Raw genomic sequence first — 17,085 nt, forward strand, 5'->3', positions numbered from 1 at the left:
AATCAAATTTTAAAAAATATATTATGTTTGTGGAGGAAGCATAAGATTTTATGTCATGTTAATTAGCAGAGGTGATGAACATTACCATTGAAATCTACCCAATGACTTTGTAGACATACACAGGCACCAAGGATCTGAGTGCAAATGATTATGACTAGTCATAACCAGATACATACAGATTAGAGATGCATGCTCCAACATCTCAGTGTTAGTAGCAAAAACAATGAGTCTTTCTGTAGGAAACAGTATATTTTGGAATGAAATGGAGATCATTTTTGAGGTTTGAAAACTCATTCAATTTTGTTTATTGCAGGGCTTATGCTGAGTTCAGTATTGTATAACTGTATTGATTCAACAGTGAACCTAGAAATTTTATAGCCACTTTTGAAGGAGCTGTGTCTTTGCTCTGGAAACTGTTACTGGGCATGTTAAAGCTGTAATGATTATGCTTCTTCTAATAAAAAAATATTTAAAAATGTAGGAAACAACATATCTTGAAATGGAGATCTTCTTTAAAGGGTAAAAACTCATTCAATTTTATATCTTACAGGGCTTATACTGAGTTCAATATTGCATAACTGTATTAATTCACCTGTGAACCTAGAGATTTATAGCTACTTGTGAAAGAGATGCGCTCCTGCTCTGGAGTGTGTTACTGAATATGTTAAAGCTCTATTTAATTCCATGACTGACATTAATTTGGCAGAAGAAAAACACTAGAATCAAAGACAAAGGTATGTTCATTTATAGGTACTTTGATGTAAGGAGACAGACAGTTCACACCTTAAAGTAAAACAGTATGTAAACCTGAGTTTTATTTCTGTCATTAAATTGCAATATGATCTTGAGAAAATGCTTTAACCCTTTGGAAAGATTAGAGCTTCTATTACAGCAAGTTCTGTCAAGATACACCAGAAATGTCAAAGCATAACCGATGGAAATAAAACAAGGTGAGAGACTGCTGAGAAAAGCAGAGATATGAACACGGACGTCAAGAATGCTTGTTTACTGCAGCGTAGTCATGCATGCCTTTAATCCCAGCACTTGGTAGGCACAATCAGGCAGATCTCAGTGAGTTCCAGGCCAGTTTGTTCTACATAGATCTACATAGGGATTCCAAGGCCAGCTTGGAATGCAGGGACACTTTAAATAAATAATTTAAAAAATAAATATAAATAAATAAATAAATAAATAAATAAATAAATAAATAAGTCAACTGGGCATAGTGGTCCATGCCTTTAATCCCAACACTCAGGAGGCAGAAGCAGGCTGACTTCTGAAAATTCAAAGTCAGCCTGGTCTACATAATGAGTTCCAGGGCAGCTAGGGCTACAGGGACACCCTGTCTCAAAAAGACAAAAATCAATCAATCAAAATAAAGAAATAAAAAATTTTCTAGAGGAAGAGGAATTGGTAGCAGAAGCTAAGGAGGAGACTTCAGCGGAGCAGGCAGAGAACAGAGTGATAACACCTGAACAGCGAGGAATGGCCGGTTCTGGAAACTTCTGAAACAGGCCAAGTAAGGGTACTTACTGATGAATGGCCCCTAGGGCTAGCTGGATGCAGATCATTGGTGATGCATTAAGAAAGAGAAAGCTGTTGATGAGTCAGGACAAAAGCAACTTGAATGGCAGAGCAGAAGATAGGGAGAACGAATGAATGATTGAGGATGCATTCTGCAGAGCCTGAAAGGCGGGGCTCCAAGGCCAAGACTGCAGGCCTCTGAGTTTAAGGTGCTTTGATGCAAAACAGAGCAGGAAAAGCAAGGAGATACTTTTTACTTAAGATCGGAGAGACAATGTTTGTATGATGATGGCAATAAGCCAGGACGAAGCAGAAGAAATCCTCTGTCCACAAGAGGAGACAGAATAAACACAGACATTAAAATAGATCTTTGCTTTTTTCTTTGACTCTTTGGAACCTCATCTGTGATAGCAACACACTGGTTCCTGAAGCAGCTGCTTTAAGCATGATTTCATCTTAATCGATGTTGCCAAGTTCTTATGAAATACACTATTCTCTTAGTAAACACTTTGTTCGGTTGGTCTTTTGTGTCTTTGTACTCACATTTCCTTTCCTCTTTCTTCTTTAGACTATGCTATATTTTCTAGACTCCCATGATGCATGTTCAGGCTACTAAGCTTTAGTGGTGATTCCCCCTTCTCCACGTCCATATTTATCTGTATTCCATTACCATGTGACAAGCCTGTTATACACCACGATCTCGGCAATTTGTTCTTTCCTGACTGTCTGTGGTCCTTTTATCTCTTTCCTAGTTCACAGGTTCACTTTGCAAAGCTTTGTTTCTTACAAAGTCTGTTATGTTGGATTTTGTTTATACTTTGACCCATTTCACAAAATGGTTACGTTCCCTGGCTAATTCCACGGCGTCCATCAGGATCTGACTTCACTTACTTTGGAATAGTCATCCTTTTATATCTTTATCTCTTCCCATATCTAGTTTTCAAATCTTTGTGGCCCACAGTTACCACTACCTCGAGTGATAAGATCCCATCCATCTCCTGACCTATTGGGTGAATACCATCATGGATGTTGCTGCAAATGTCCTGGAAAGTATAACCACCCACAAAAATTCCCTCACCAAGGATTCCAGAGATACAAAGAAAGGATAGGACAGAACATGACTGCACCTGATTTGGGTTAATGACAGTGGAATGTCTATTTTTACTTTGACATAATCTTAGTGGAGCTGCTGATAATAGGTTCCTGAACCTGTAAAACTAATTACAAGACTGATCTTCTAGAAAGCCTTTTAAACTGAAGACCCCTGTAATCAGCCATCAACTTACCTGAGGGTAAGAGGGTCAACAGGAAGAGGAGAGTGTAGAGAAACAGATGGAGTCTCATAGCTGAAGGGCCCGTGATGTGAAGACAGAGAGATCTGTTGGAACCCGGAGTCTTTGAGCATGGTACATTCGGGGCTTTTTATGATGCTTCTGGGTCTGTGGTTTGTTCTTGGTTAGCGGAGCCTAACCAAAAGAGAATAACTTGGTCTCCCACAGGAAATCTTCAGAGGCACAAGAGGACATGAATGTGGCAATAACCTGATGGATGAAAAGGCAGCAGACCCAAAACAGCCAAGGCATTTTTTTCTCCTCATTTTGATCAGTTCTTTGAGAATTTCATACACTGTATTTTGATCATATTCACCCCCTTCTCCCAACTCCTCCCAGGTCATGCTGCTTTCCATTGTGTTCTCTTTGAAAATAAGACATCAAGTCCGATTTGTGTTGCCCATATAGTCTTGGATCTGTGGCCATCAGTGACAACATGCACAAGACCTGCACAAGCTTGAGCCAGACTAAAGTCTCAGCATGGAGAGGGGAGGTAGGCAGGGCGCCCCTGCCTAGCTGAGGAGCTACTGGTAACAAGAGCTGCTGGGAACGGAGAATCCATTTTAAGAGTGTAATCAATACAGTTTTAAAGGGAAAAAACAAAATCAGAAGGCAGATACTAACTTCATTACTTTATAATATAAATCCACAATAATTATGATATACCATAAACAAATAGACCATGCATCAGTGAAAGAAAAGCAGATGTCCTAAAAATATACACACACAAAACTGTCAATCAGTCTTTGACAAAAAAACAAAAGTAACTCAGGAAAGACAAATGTTCTCAACAAATGGTTTTATAGCAAAACTGGACATCCACATGTAGAACTATGTGTCTGAAGACAGACCTTAAAACTGCCACAAAAATTAAGATAGACTGTATGCCTTCACATAAAACACCATGCTGTGTGCTGCCTAGAAAACAATTTGGGAGCAAATCCAAAAGAACTTAATTTAGCATTGACTTTTTAAAAGATAAAACTCCAGAAGCACAGTCCGTGAAAAACTGACAACATGGACTTTGTTAAAATTAGCAACATTTCCTATGTGAAATACACTCTTAGAGGATGTAAAGGGAAGTGACAGAGTGGGGGAAAAGTCTTTACAAAACATGTAGCTGGTTAAGCACTGGTATCCAAACTATACACAGAATGCCTCAAACTCAGTAAGAAAATGAGCAACACAAAGTTGAACCATAAGTATCAACAGACACCTTGCCAGAGACAGAAAGAAAGTAAGCATGAAAAAAAGTCAACATCAATGTAAGATGGGAATTGTGCATATTAAAATGAAATGCCCTTACAGACTGACTGGCCAGCCCTGCGGCATCAGCACTGCCGAATGTCAGGAAGGATGTGAAGCACCAGGGACCGTCACTCATCAGGTGGAATACAACGTGACAGCCAGGAAGTGGTAACGAATAGCAAGGTGTCTTTACTGTGTTACTCAGTAATCACAATTCACCTAAATGAGGAAAGTCTAACCCCACAAAACCTGCACATGAACATAGTTAATGGTATCTCTTCATTATCCCTCTAAATAAAACAACAAACAGGATATCCAGGTACAGGAAGCCTTGAGAGCTCCAAACAGAATTGACTACAAATTCACTCCAGGACACATTAAAACAGATTGAAATCCGCAAGGAACGAAAACCAAGTCACATTTAAAGGCAAACCCACTGTAAATAACACCCTATTTCTCGCCAGAAATGATAAAAGACAAGAGGGTGTAGAATGATAGGGTTCAGGCACTGAAGGAAAAGTAACTGATAAACTAAAATATATAGCCTTCAAATTGAACAAGAAATAAAGACTTCCCAAAATAAGCACCAGCTGAAAAAACTTAAAACTGCTAAATGAGCATTTCTAGGATAACCAAAGAAATCCCAGACCCAAGAGAAGAAACAAGAGAACTGCCGTTAAGAACACGAGGACAACATTCTCCGCTCCAAAGGCCAAAATGTCAAAAGTACTTGGGAGCTGGTATCTAGTCCTTAAAGGATTTAGGGGTTACCTCCTCAGAGGGGGGATGTTAGAGGAGCCAAAAGCCCCCAAGAAAAAAAGAAGACAGAGTACATGAAGTGATCAGAAAATAGTGATGGGGCGATATGGGAGGAGGTGGAAGGGAGGGAGTGGGCGTGGATTTGATCATAACACCTTATATACATGTGTGAAATTCTCAATAAATTATTTTTTAAAAAAACACATGAGGAAGGAAAACTCACTGGAATGCTGGTCAGGCAGAATAATAACAGCAAATGGATGTGGTAATAAAGTCTCCTAGTCAAAAAAGACCAGGAATGTATTCACTGCTGAATTTTACCACATTTTTTAAAGAATAAATACCATTGCTCCTCAAACTAATCCAGAAAATATAACAGGAAAGTACTCTTAAAAGCTCATTCTATAAAGCCAATATTAAGCCTGATACCTAAATCTGATAAGATAGAATAAAATAAATTTATAGGTCAATTTCCCTCATGAACATAAAGACAAAAGGCTTCATCAAAATATTTGTAAATTTAATTCAACAACTCATTCAAAATATTATTTGCCATGATTAAATTGGTTTCAATGCAGGAAACAAGAGTGGTTTGACATACAAATAAACGTAACACAGTACATACATAGACTTAGGGACAAAAATTCCATGATCGTCTCAGAGATACAGAAAAGCCTTTGATAAAATCCAACACTCCTTCATGACAAAAATCCTAAAGATCATACTTTATCACATAGTGGCTATGTACCACAGAACCATAGTCAACAAAATACTTAACGGAGAAAAACTGGAAGCATTTCCTCTAAACCAAGAATGGGACAAGGGTCTCATTCAATATAGTATGTAAATTTTAGCCAGGGCAACCAGGCAGGAGAAACAAGAGCTATAAATAGGAAAAGAAGGAGTAGGATGACCCCTGCTGGTAGATAATATGATCTTACATCTAGGCGTCCTTAAACATTTCACACACAAAATAATCTGTGAGAAATACTAAATAGGACCAGTGAGATAGCTCAGTGAGTACAGGTGATTGCCACCAAGCCTGACCACCTGAGTTCAATTCCTGGATCCGACATGGTGAAAGGAGAAAATAGACTATCACAAGTTGTCCTCTGACCTCCGCCCATGTGCCGTGGTACATGTATCCACATACACTCACATGATAGATAAATAAATAAATAAATACATAAATACATAAATACATAAATAAATAGTTATTCATCAAATAACAAGATATAAAATCAACGTACAAAAGTCAGAGCTTATCTATATAGTACTTATGAACTTGCTGGGAAAGAAATCAAGAAGATAATTCCATCCGCAATAGCACCCATGCCAAAGAATAAATCAATTAAATAAATAAAAAATAAATAAATAAATAATAGAACTAGAAAGTGCAAAGACACTTTTCATGGAAGAGAAAAGGAGCCAGGATCACAAGAGTGAATATAATCAGTGAATGTAATCAAAGTACACTCTATGTGTGTACGAAATTTTGAGCATGAAACCTGTTAATATGTACTAATAAAATTCCTGGAAGAAAAACAAACTTTAAGCAAGAGAGATATGACTTTTCCCCTCAGTTCCTGGAGGGATCCCCAGGATTCTGGAATGTTTTTCCTAACAGGAATATCTTTCTTTTTCTGGGGCCTTGACTTGAGATAATCTATTGGTGATTTACAATCATCATTTTGCAGCATGGTGTTCAGTTCTTACATCCGGAAGAATTAGAGGCTATGCAGCTTAGTCTGGACCTCAGAAAGGTGATGAAGACTGAAGGTTATCCATGTAGGCAGGTTGTGGCTGAAACACCACTCAGAACACCAAAGGCACCTGAGCTTCCTACCCACAAAGACACAGAACTTCTTGGTTTGCTAGAATGGCCACACGTTTCTGATGATAATACACATTTGATGTTTGGAATGCATCCAGACTTTATCTTAGGACTCTTTCCCTTGGATGGGCTAACGTGTATCCTTTTATAATAATAAAACTATAGTCCCAAGCACATTTCTTCAGTTCTTCCAGTCATTTCAGTGGGTCACCAAAGCTGAAGATGGCCCTGGGAATTCATGGACTTGTGAGCAGGCGGTGTGAATTAACGGTGGTTCTGTGGAACTCCACATGTCCAACTGGCGGCTGAAGCAAGAGGAGCCTTGTGGGACCGTTGCCTCAGTCTACCTAAACTCCTTCGCAGTTGGTGTCAGAAGTCGTGGGCCCCCTTAGCAGTCTGGAGGACTGTGCCCCTCATCTCCAGCTTGCCTAAATTCTTCCACTAATGTCTGTTTAAGGAATTTTTATGAAGAATGTTGGTTTACATTTTTCACTTCTGTCTTGCATCAAGATAATCTTGGTTTTGATAAGTTTTTCCTCCTCTAATATTTTTGAAAGTTTGTGAAGGATTTGAATGGGCTTTAGTTACTAAGAACTTCTAAAATTAATAACTTAGTCTTAGCAACTCTGCCCTGAGGAGCCCACACCTTTTTTCAGGTGTGTCTTACTTTCCTCTGAACACTTTCTTCTTCTTACCCCTAGTGTTTAAAATCTATATTAAAAATTCTTAACAAACTCCAACTCTGCTTCAAAACTAATTATTTAATCTTTTCATATTTGTAAATCTATTCAAATTTTCTTTGTTTCGGTCAACTGATAATGTGGCCCCTCATGGGAATTTGTCCATTTCTTCTAAATTGTGTCTTGCATTGCCAAACAGCTGTCCTTGGTAATCCCTTATGATCATTTTTATTTCTCCAAGGCTGTAGCATATTCTCCTGTTTATTCCTGATCTTAGTAGCTTGAGTCTTCTCTTTATTTTCTGTTAGTCCGTTTTAAATTATTTTGACTTTTGGGGGGGGGGTCTTTTTGAGACAGGGTCTCCCTGTAGCCCTAGCTGGCCTGGAACTCACTACGTAGACCAGGTGGCCTTGAACTCACAGAGATCCACCTGCCTCCCGAGTGCTGGGACTAAAGGCGTGCACCACCACACCCAGAATTAAATTATTTTGACTTTTTAAAGAATCAACTTTTGGTTCCTTGTTTGTTCTGCTTCCTGTTCCGTGATTTTTTACTCTTCTTTTTACCATTTCCCTCCCTGCCTGGAGTGCGCTTTCCTATTTTCCTGGGATTCCTAAAGATAACTTAGAGTATTAGCTTTATTTGTTCTTGTTTTCTAACAAGATTTGTATGGGCTTTAGTTTCTAAGAGCTTCTAAAATTAGTAACTTAATCTATGAAGCAGTAAATCCTCCTCAACACTGATTCTGATGCATTCTGTAAGAGTCTTATTTACTCTTTACAGCCTTCATTAACATTCACTCAAAATACTTATTCTCAACATAAATTTTTTTCTTTGATTATAATACTTTGAAATACGCTGTTTGAGTTTCGAATGTTTGTTGAACGCCTGTGTTTCCTCCCACTGTTTCCAATTTAACGCCATCCTGTTGGTAAAGGCAACCACATAGAGTTTGCCAACCCCTTGACCATGTAAGAATGGGCCAAGGACACTTCACTATTGAGATACAAAGAAACCACACATCCTGTTCTGGGATCACTGCCCTGTGTGGGGTATCTTTCCGGATTTTAGATTCAGCATGTATTCCTTTCTTCTGTTTAAGATTTTACAGGTGGCAAATTGCTAAGAAAGTATCTTGAGGGTTTTCTTATGCAATGCCATATCTCTTACAGAGCACACAACGACTTCTACATGCCTGAGGGCTATGCTGGTCCGTAGACTGCGTTTTCAGAGCAGACATTACTTCTTTTAAATGAATGGCCTATGGTATAACATGAACCATGCTAAGGCAACCACCTGAGACACTGCTTCTGTCCTAACAGAATAAGCCTGTATCTCTTATGAACTTAAAATACACAGTAAAAGAACTTAAAAGGCCAGCAAGATAGTTCAGAAGGTAAAGACATCTGCCCTGCAAGCCGGATGACCTGAATTCTATCCCTGGAGCCTACATTTCAAAAGCCAGATGCGGTAGCGTGCATCTGTAATCCCAGCACTCAAGGTGAGATGGGAGGCAGAGGTAGGAAAATCTCTCAGAAATTTGTTAGCCAGCTAGCCTGGAGTGCCCAGCACAGCAGAAATGAGAGAAATCCTGTCTCCAGCAAGGTCAGAGATGAGACCCGACTCCCAAAGGTTTATCTTCTGATCTCCATACACATGCTGTGACAAACATGCCCACACTCACATATTGTACACACAGCAACAACAATAATAAATAAGGCACAGTGAGAATAAGTCAATAGGAAGAAAGTAAAGAGTCCTTGGAGCTAAAGACACAAACATGGAACTTTCCAAAGAGAGCTCAATGCATATTCCCACATGGAAATCAGTTACAAGGACAGTTGAAGTATGTGTCAACTAGAATTATCAGCTTAGATCAGTGGAGATTCCTCCGAGAATAAAATGGACTTAAGACTGAAGACTCAAGAAAATGGAGTCTACTCCACCTTCCAATGCAGTCCTCACCCAGAACTCAAAATACAAAGGTAATGTGAAAAGAATTATCTTGAACAGCAAAATTACCTGGTGAATAATACTTTTATGGATATAGAAATCCAGTGGCTATGAACACTGTTCAACAGCTTCCTTTACTGTGAAGAGCTCAGAACTACCAAGAGAGAGGCAAGCAGGGAAGAATTTACTCATGTTCTCTCTCTCTCTCTCTCTCTCTCTCTCTCTCTCTCTCTCTCTCTCTCAAATATACAGAGAGAGTGTGAGAGAGAGGGGAGGGAGGGAGGGAGAGAGTCTTGAAAAATCTGGAGAGGGCACAGATTCCATCTCACTGAATTTCTAGTCCATGTCTAAGTCTTGAAATGATTTCTTTACTTCATTGATCTATTCATTGTAATCCTCATAATCCTCATTGATGTCATTGGGTTTGGGAGTGGCCTTTATGAGACAAGGTCTCTCCGTTGCCCTGGCTGGCCTGAAACTCACTATAGAAACCAAGCTGTCCTCCATCTCATAGAGATTCACCTGCCTCTGCCTCCGGAGTGCTGGGATTATAGGTGTGTACCACCATGCCTGGCTAAATTGATCATTTTTTAAACTAGTCTTTTGAATTCTTTGCCCAGCACTGTTTCAATATCTTCGGATTCAGTTATTGGTAAGTTATGAACTTTTGAAGGGTCTCGTTGCTTTGCTCTTTATGTATTTCTTATACTTCAGTATTGCAGCTTACTCACTGTGGGTATGTGAATCTCTTCCATTAGTGTCTTCTTATTAGTCAGACTTCTTTTGAGGGCTCAATCCCCAACACTACCCAGAAAAAGAAAATAAACAATTAGAAAAAAAAACAATGAAAGTCAGTTGAACTACTGAACTAATATACCACCAGTAACCATAGAAAAGAGAGTAGCAAAAGTAATGTAGACTAAGCTATGAAATTAAAAAATAATAAAGGTAATAATAATAAAAGGATGAAAGATGGGGCGGGGGAAGAGGAAAGAATCAAGGTTAAATAAAAGAAATGCAAAATTAGAAAAAATGAAGTTAATGTGAGGAAGAGGAAAAGAACTTTTTTAATTCTTATTTTAAAAATTAAGAAAACATATAAATAAAATTAGATAAAAGTAAAAAGCTGAGTAAAACCTATATAAGCATTTCAGCTGGACCTAGTTGGTTTCTTCCTCTTAGGAGGAGGCACCAGCTTCTTGACTGATATTTTTGCATATGGAAATCTTTATTTTATTTTTAATATCTTGCCCTCTAAAGTCTTTGGCTTTTTTTTTAAGTGACTGACTTTTTATTTCTCCTGATGGACCTGAGTGTGGATACTGCTGGTCTCCATACTTTGCCTTGTTCTGAGAAAGCATCTGATTCTGGGGATTCCTCACCAGTGCTTGTGACTTATGGTCCTAAGGAAAATGCCTTCTGCTGAGATGCTCCAGAAGGAGACTGCCTGTCCTCCTTCCTCCATGGACCTAGCCATGCAGGACAGCCCTGATTCTTCTGCCAGTCCCACACCTTCAAAGCTAGCCAGTCTCAGTTCTAAGCAAAGCCCTGGGAAGAAGGAAGAGAACAAGGTCCAGAGCAAGAAACAGAGGCACGGAACCATGTTCTCTCAGGCCCAGCCCAGCTGTGTGCACACAACAAAGGTTTTCAGAGACTGAAGTCTTTAATCTGCAGAAGATGCAAGAACTTTCTAGCACTCTGAACCTTACCTACAAACAGGTTAAGACCTGGTTCGAAAACAAAAGATAAAATGTGACAGAAAAGCAACTGGCCAAAGGCCTTCAACAGTAAGGACTCTGCATCTACAGAATAGCCAGACCTCCATTCCAACTATCCCCAAGGGTACCTGATGAGCCATCTGGAAGCCTTCCAATGTGAAGCAACCATACCTGGATTAATCCAGTTTGGAGCAACCAGTCTTGGAGCAGTCAGGCCTGGTATGCCCAAGCCTGGAACAGCCAAGCCTGGAACACTCAGTTCCATAACTCTGGAGAGGAATCTCTTCAGCCCTACGTGCAGCTCCAGAAAAACTTTTGTCAGTGATTTGGAGGCCAGTTTGGAAGCTGCTGGGGAAAGCTGCAAGTATTTTAGCAGCCCCCAAGCCTTGTTGTTCCTGAACTACCTGGTGAATCCGCTACCTGGTGACGTTTGAGGACAGCAACAGCAGGTTGTGGGCCATAGCTGAAGGCCTTCTGCCTTTCAGAGATTTTTATATTGTTTTGTCTTTACTTTTAGGTTTTTTTTCAGTACTGGAGCTCTAACCTCGAACATGCTGGGTGCCTGCTCTACCACTGAGATGTAATTGTGGCCCTGTGTTGGTACAGGGCTGCACAGCGACGTCCTTTTCTTCAGTGGTGTGCTGGGGGTGAACTAAGCACTTTGTACGAGTTAGGCAAGTGATGTCGCACTGGGCTGACCTCAAGGCTTGTTTTTTACTTGGAATCTTGATCTTACTGTACATGGTGTGTCAGCTTGAGGGGCGGGGTTTAACTGGAGTCTGCCCAAGGCTATAGAAAGTAGAAACTTATAAAGATGGATCTAGGTATGGTGACCACTCCAGAGGATGAGGCAGGGGACCACAAGTCTGAGGCCAACCTAGATGACATAGCAAGTTCAAGATCAGCCTGGACTACATACACGTGATAAGATTCTATCTCAAGACAAAAGCTGTTATGTGATGGTGTGCTTCTGTTTGGGGATTGGAGACTCTCCCTGTCACAGAACCCTTGGTTGATTCTTCCTTTGAAAGCTCTGTCTCACTACGAGGCCCACTTTGTTCCTTAATATTTGTAGGAAGATTTTTATACTTGACTCATCAAGAAAAATCAGTACCAGTTTGACTAGTTTCAATTCAAATTTACTTTTAAATATATAAATATATGTGCTTCAAATATCTTGCAAAAGCAAATAAAAAATACTAGGGGCTGGAGAGATGTCTCAGATGGCACTGGCTGTTCCTACAAAAGACTCAGGTTCAAGTCCCAGCACCCACATGGCGGCTAACAACCATCCATAATTCCAGTTCCAGGGGATCCGACACCCTCTTCTGTACTCCACGGGCACTGCATGACACAGGTGACTTTACATACATGCAGGCAGTATGTTTATACACATTAAATAAAAAAATAAAAATGAAACAATACTAAAGGTCAATAAGAAGAAAAACTCAAAAGAAAAATAAATTCACAAAACTTCTTTCCAGGTTCTCTAATATTAGAATTTGCCCAGTCTGAAGAAAGGGATTGTATCAGGTAGCAGTTAAGGTCTGCAGTGTTTCCGCTCTACTTGTCATCTGGTTAGAGCTGTAGGGCAAACACGGGTCAGTTGATGGTAACTGAGGGCCCAGAGGCTGCACCACTTTGGAAGCTTCCCTTCTCTGAGGACCGGGAGCCAGTGTTGGCCACTGTGAGCTCGGTGGGCCATATGTCTGGCATGTTTCCTCCTGCTTCAAGGGTGGCTCAGCTTGTGCACCCAGGTATGGAAAATGTCCCTGCCAAGGACTGTCCTCGACTGTGTCAGAGTGTGGAAAGTGAACAGAATACTGAGTTCCGCACTGGAGGTAGAGAATGGAGGGAACAGAGCATGCTGCCTGCCGTGTCCGTGCCATCCCTCAGCTTGTGCACCCAGGTATGGAAAATGTCCCTGCCAAGGACTGTCCCTTGATTGTGTCAGAGCGTGGGAAGTGAACAGAATACTGAGTTCCGCACTAGAGGTAGAGAATGGAGGGAACAGAGCATGCTGCCTGCCGTGTCCGTGCCATCATATCTCTCCCATCATAAGCCACCCAAGTCTGTGGAAATGAAGTGGTCCACCTGACTGCTCGGGGCACAGACTCATGGGGACAGCAAACCCTATGTGGCAGGGAGGCGGCCCCAGAGGCTAAGCACCCCTGAGCTCAGAGCTCTCAGTCTCCACAGCCACACACAGTGTGGATTGCTCTCCAGCATTGGGAATCCAGGCAATTAATCACTGTGCCAAACACAACCAGAGTTCCCTGCTGCCAAAACCCTCCCTTCTCCTCTCATGACCATCCCTTACAGTGATACTGTGGTGAAGTATCTCCAGGCTCCCTGACTTATGGTTAGCTTAATCTCAAACAATAGGCCCTTTTGTGTGACCACACCTTGCGACAGCACTCCCTGAAACAGAGAGCAACACAGTGGAGGGTTTTCCAGGGCTGGCCTACCCAGCAGGAGGCGTCACTGCCACACCAAACAACCACACTGGCTTTAAGGCTCCTGAGAACTGTGGGTTTCTCCTGCAGACAGGACTCCAAGTGTCTTGTCATCAGAGCTGCAAGGCTCATTTTACAGCTGAAGCTTAGCTTTCCACCCAGACCGGAGGCAGCTGGGTTGGAGCTGCAGGATGTTCTCAGCCTTTCTTACCTCCGCTGTTCCCCTGTGGTATCTCACCGCCCTGTCCCCTTTGTCTTGCCCCCTGATCTTCTTCCTCATACTGTGTCCTTGAAATCTAGCCTCTCCTTTATCATCCCAACTCTTCCTGTTCGTAGGGTTACATAGAAGGAACGCCTCGTCCACCATCTCATCCTGGAACTTTGATGTTAAATATTCTTACCAGGAAGAATGAGGGAAGGATCAGAGAAAGGAGGAAATTTGGGGAGAAAATGAGTGTGTTGTGGCCTAAATGGTAGTAATGGTTTCACAGCTGTACAGTGAGCCCCAGACTTGCTGATATGTGTATATTAAATATGCACCACTTTTTAGGGTCAATCATACCTCAATAAAGTTTTTTTTAAGGAAGGCTGAGCAAAAATGTTAAGAAGGAGTAGATGTCCCTTTGCCCTGCTCACCCAGCCTTAGTCCTTCCTTCCAACCACATCAGGGGCGGTGAGTGGGGACACAGCAACAACACTAACCTCTTCAGATATACAGCAAAGTGGGGCACTAGAAGGGGCCTGCATGCTTCCCAACCTTGAGGAGGGCCATATTGACCATGGATGAGGACACTATAGATTTAAATGACAGGAAATAAAACCTTTTTCAAGCCACTTGATTTAGGCATTAGCATCATAAAAATATGATATACTTCTCAAAAGCAGGAGCCACGTTTGCCTCGTCTGGTCCATGGTGAGTGTTCAACAGTGTGAGGTTGTGATAGGATGACAACAGTAATAAATGATAAACAGAGAGCAGTAAACACACTGGAGATGGTGGTTCATGCCTACAAGAGGCCAAAGCAAAAACAGTGTCTGTGAGTTTGAGGCCAGCTTGAGCCACATGATAAGTTCTAGGGTAGATTGGACTACAGAGTGAAACTCTGTCTAGGAAGTGGGGGGAGAAAGAGGAAGAGGAGAAAGAGGATGAAGAAGAGGAGTGAGGAGGAAGAGGAGGGGGAAAAGGAGGAAGAGGAAGAAGAGAAGGAGGAAGAGGGGGAGGAGGAGGAAGGAGCAGGACTACTCAGACAAGGTGGCCTCAACAGTTATGTGTAGCTACTTTTATTTAATGATTCTAATGCTACAAGTCAAACTGCTTTTACACTGTTATAACCAAGTTTTCATAAGAATTTTTTCTCTTTTTGTTTGCAATTATTATATGTGGAATGTGGGGGTGCATATGTCACAGCACATATATGCATGGGATGTGGGGGTGCATATGTCACAGCACATATATGTGTGGGATGTGGGATGCATGTGTCACAGCACGTATATGGAAGTCAGAGTACAACTTTGTGGTGTTGTTTCTCTCTTTCCACCTTTATGTGGGTTCTGGGGGTTGAACTCAGGCCATCTTTCTCATATGACAAGTGCTTTACTTACTGAGCCATCTCACCAGCCCCAAGAACTCTCCATCGATTTAAAAAAAATAATAATAAAGCTTCCTGGAATGTGGCTAAATGTCTTCACTTTAAATCAACTTTTTCAATCCATGTTTCACACAGTAGTGACTGAGAATTTCCTGGTGCAGTCAAGAGACCTAGATCTGTAAAGTCGCTTTGAGATTAAAGCAGACATTTTCCTGCCTATGTCCACACCCCAGTCACTAGCAGATCTAGAGATTCAGAACTCAAATCCAGACCTCCTGCTCACCCCCTCCACACACAGTGGCATTTCACTGCCCCATATTGTTGCATTGATGAACAAAACCTTGAGAATAAAGACCATGTGCCATCCAAGGCCTTCCTCAATCTGATCCTAGTGAACAAGATAGTCTCATCTTAGTGTTGGAAGCAAGTACATATTCGGCAGACTTGAGAAGCAGTAAGCCCTCCAGGACAAGCTAAGCACTGCAGAAGTTCAAACCAAGAGTTGGTGGGCCCATTCATTATTAACAAGTCTTATAAGTCTGAGAAATATTCACTAGCCACATATCTAGTCACTTACTAAACCTACTGGCTCTGCAACACAGCCTAACCCATTGTAACTTAATGTGGATGGCTCATAAACTTTCATCTGTTGCCAAAATATTTGTAGACCATGTTCCTATTTTGTAAGCTTTTCTGATCAAGACTTTGCAACCACATCCTTAATGAACTGAAGATCAACAAACAAGAACTCGGTCTTCCCAGGAAGGTCACTCCGCATAAACAGAGCATTGCTCTCCATGAATATCCTGATGAGGTACAGAGGGACACTCATTATCCAGACAAAGGCATCCCACTGAGGCTAGAAAACCACAGATGGAAGTTTCCACAAGATTCTGGAAATGAAGCCAAGCTCTGTACTTTCATCAGCCATGAAGATTGCTGTCTTCCGCATTACCACTCTCTTTATGAGTACAAAATGAGCTTTGCAGAAGCTTGGGCAAAAGCAAAGTGCCAGACACCTTATGGGAATACAGTGCCCAAAGGATAGTTGCCATCACCTGTGCCCCCAAAAGGAGTTCTCACAAGAAGTCAAAGATCCATTGGCTGAGAGACCTGTGGCTGCCAGACTCCAGTTCTCTACCACAGCTGTTGGTTAGAGGAAATGAAGTGGATGGTTTTTCAAATGCTTGAAACTCTCTTTACTGTATTATAAGCATGAATTTGATTAGACAAAGTTACTAGCAGTTTCTAGATCTAGATAATTTTAAAAAACAGGATAATTCTACTGAAAGTGGCCAACAGCCCATGGAAAATAGATGATTCAGAGACCTAAAGTTCAGTGCCTTGCCACAACAGGAGGAAGATCATCCCACACCCACCACCACCTCCAAGGCTCAGGGTCTTTTTCGGAAGAGGTTGGTGGAAAGAATGTAAGAGCCAGAGAAAGGGGTGGAGTGTTAACTGGAAATTCCTCCGACCACTATACCAGCAAGCTATAGTCACACTTCCCTCCCACGTTCATCAAGGAGTTGAGGCGGGAGTCAGTTACCCCTCCCACCCAATCGACCTTAGCTGTGTGTGGGGAGAGGGACAAGGGATATATAAGCCAAGAACACCAAGAGGAACCTCTCTCACCATTTTGTGTGGCTGTTGGGGGGGGTCATAGGATCTGTATTTGAGTGTGGACTTTACAGGGCAGCCATAAATGTGGGGCCCACTTTTCTGTAATAAACTCCTACCCTATGCTCTTTTTAAAAAAAAAAAAAAAAAAAAAGATTTATTTTTAAAAAACAGTATAATTCTACTAAATCTTTATCTCCAGAATGCTTCTAGTTACTTTTAGCAATTGTTATTCATCTAAGACACTGGTGTAAGAGCTCTGTGGGTCCTGGTAGAAGAGCATATCTTTGTGTCAACTATCTTATACATTTTCCAACCCTTTGCTGACAAAAGTCCTGGTTCCTTGGGTTTGACTCTATCTGAAGGCTTCATC

General features: G+C 41.3%; 1 pseudogene; it reads left to right on the top strand.

Moving 5' to 3' along the window:
• Positions 1-10,741: 10,741 nt before the first annotated feature.
• On the top strand, positions 10,742-11,481 carry LOC115069447 (annotated as a pseudogene).
• Positions 11,482-17,085: the final 5,604 nt, after the last annotated feature.

The sequence above is a fragment of the Nannospalax galili genome, unplaced genomic scaffold (assembly GCF_000622305.1).
Source record: "Nannospalax galili isolate Female #2095 unplaced genomic scaffold, S.galili_v1.0 scaffold612, whole genome shotgun sequence".
NCBI classification, from domain to species: Eukaryota; Metazoa; Chordata; class Mammalia; order Rodentia; family Spalacidae; genus Nannospalax; species Nannospalax galili.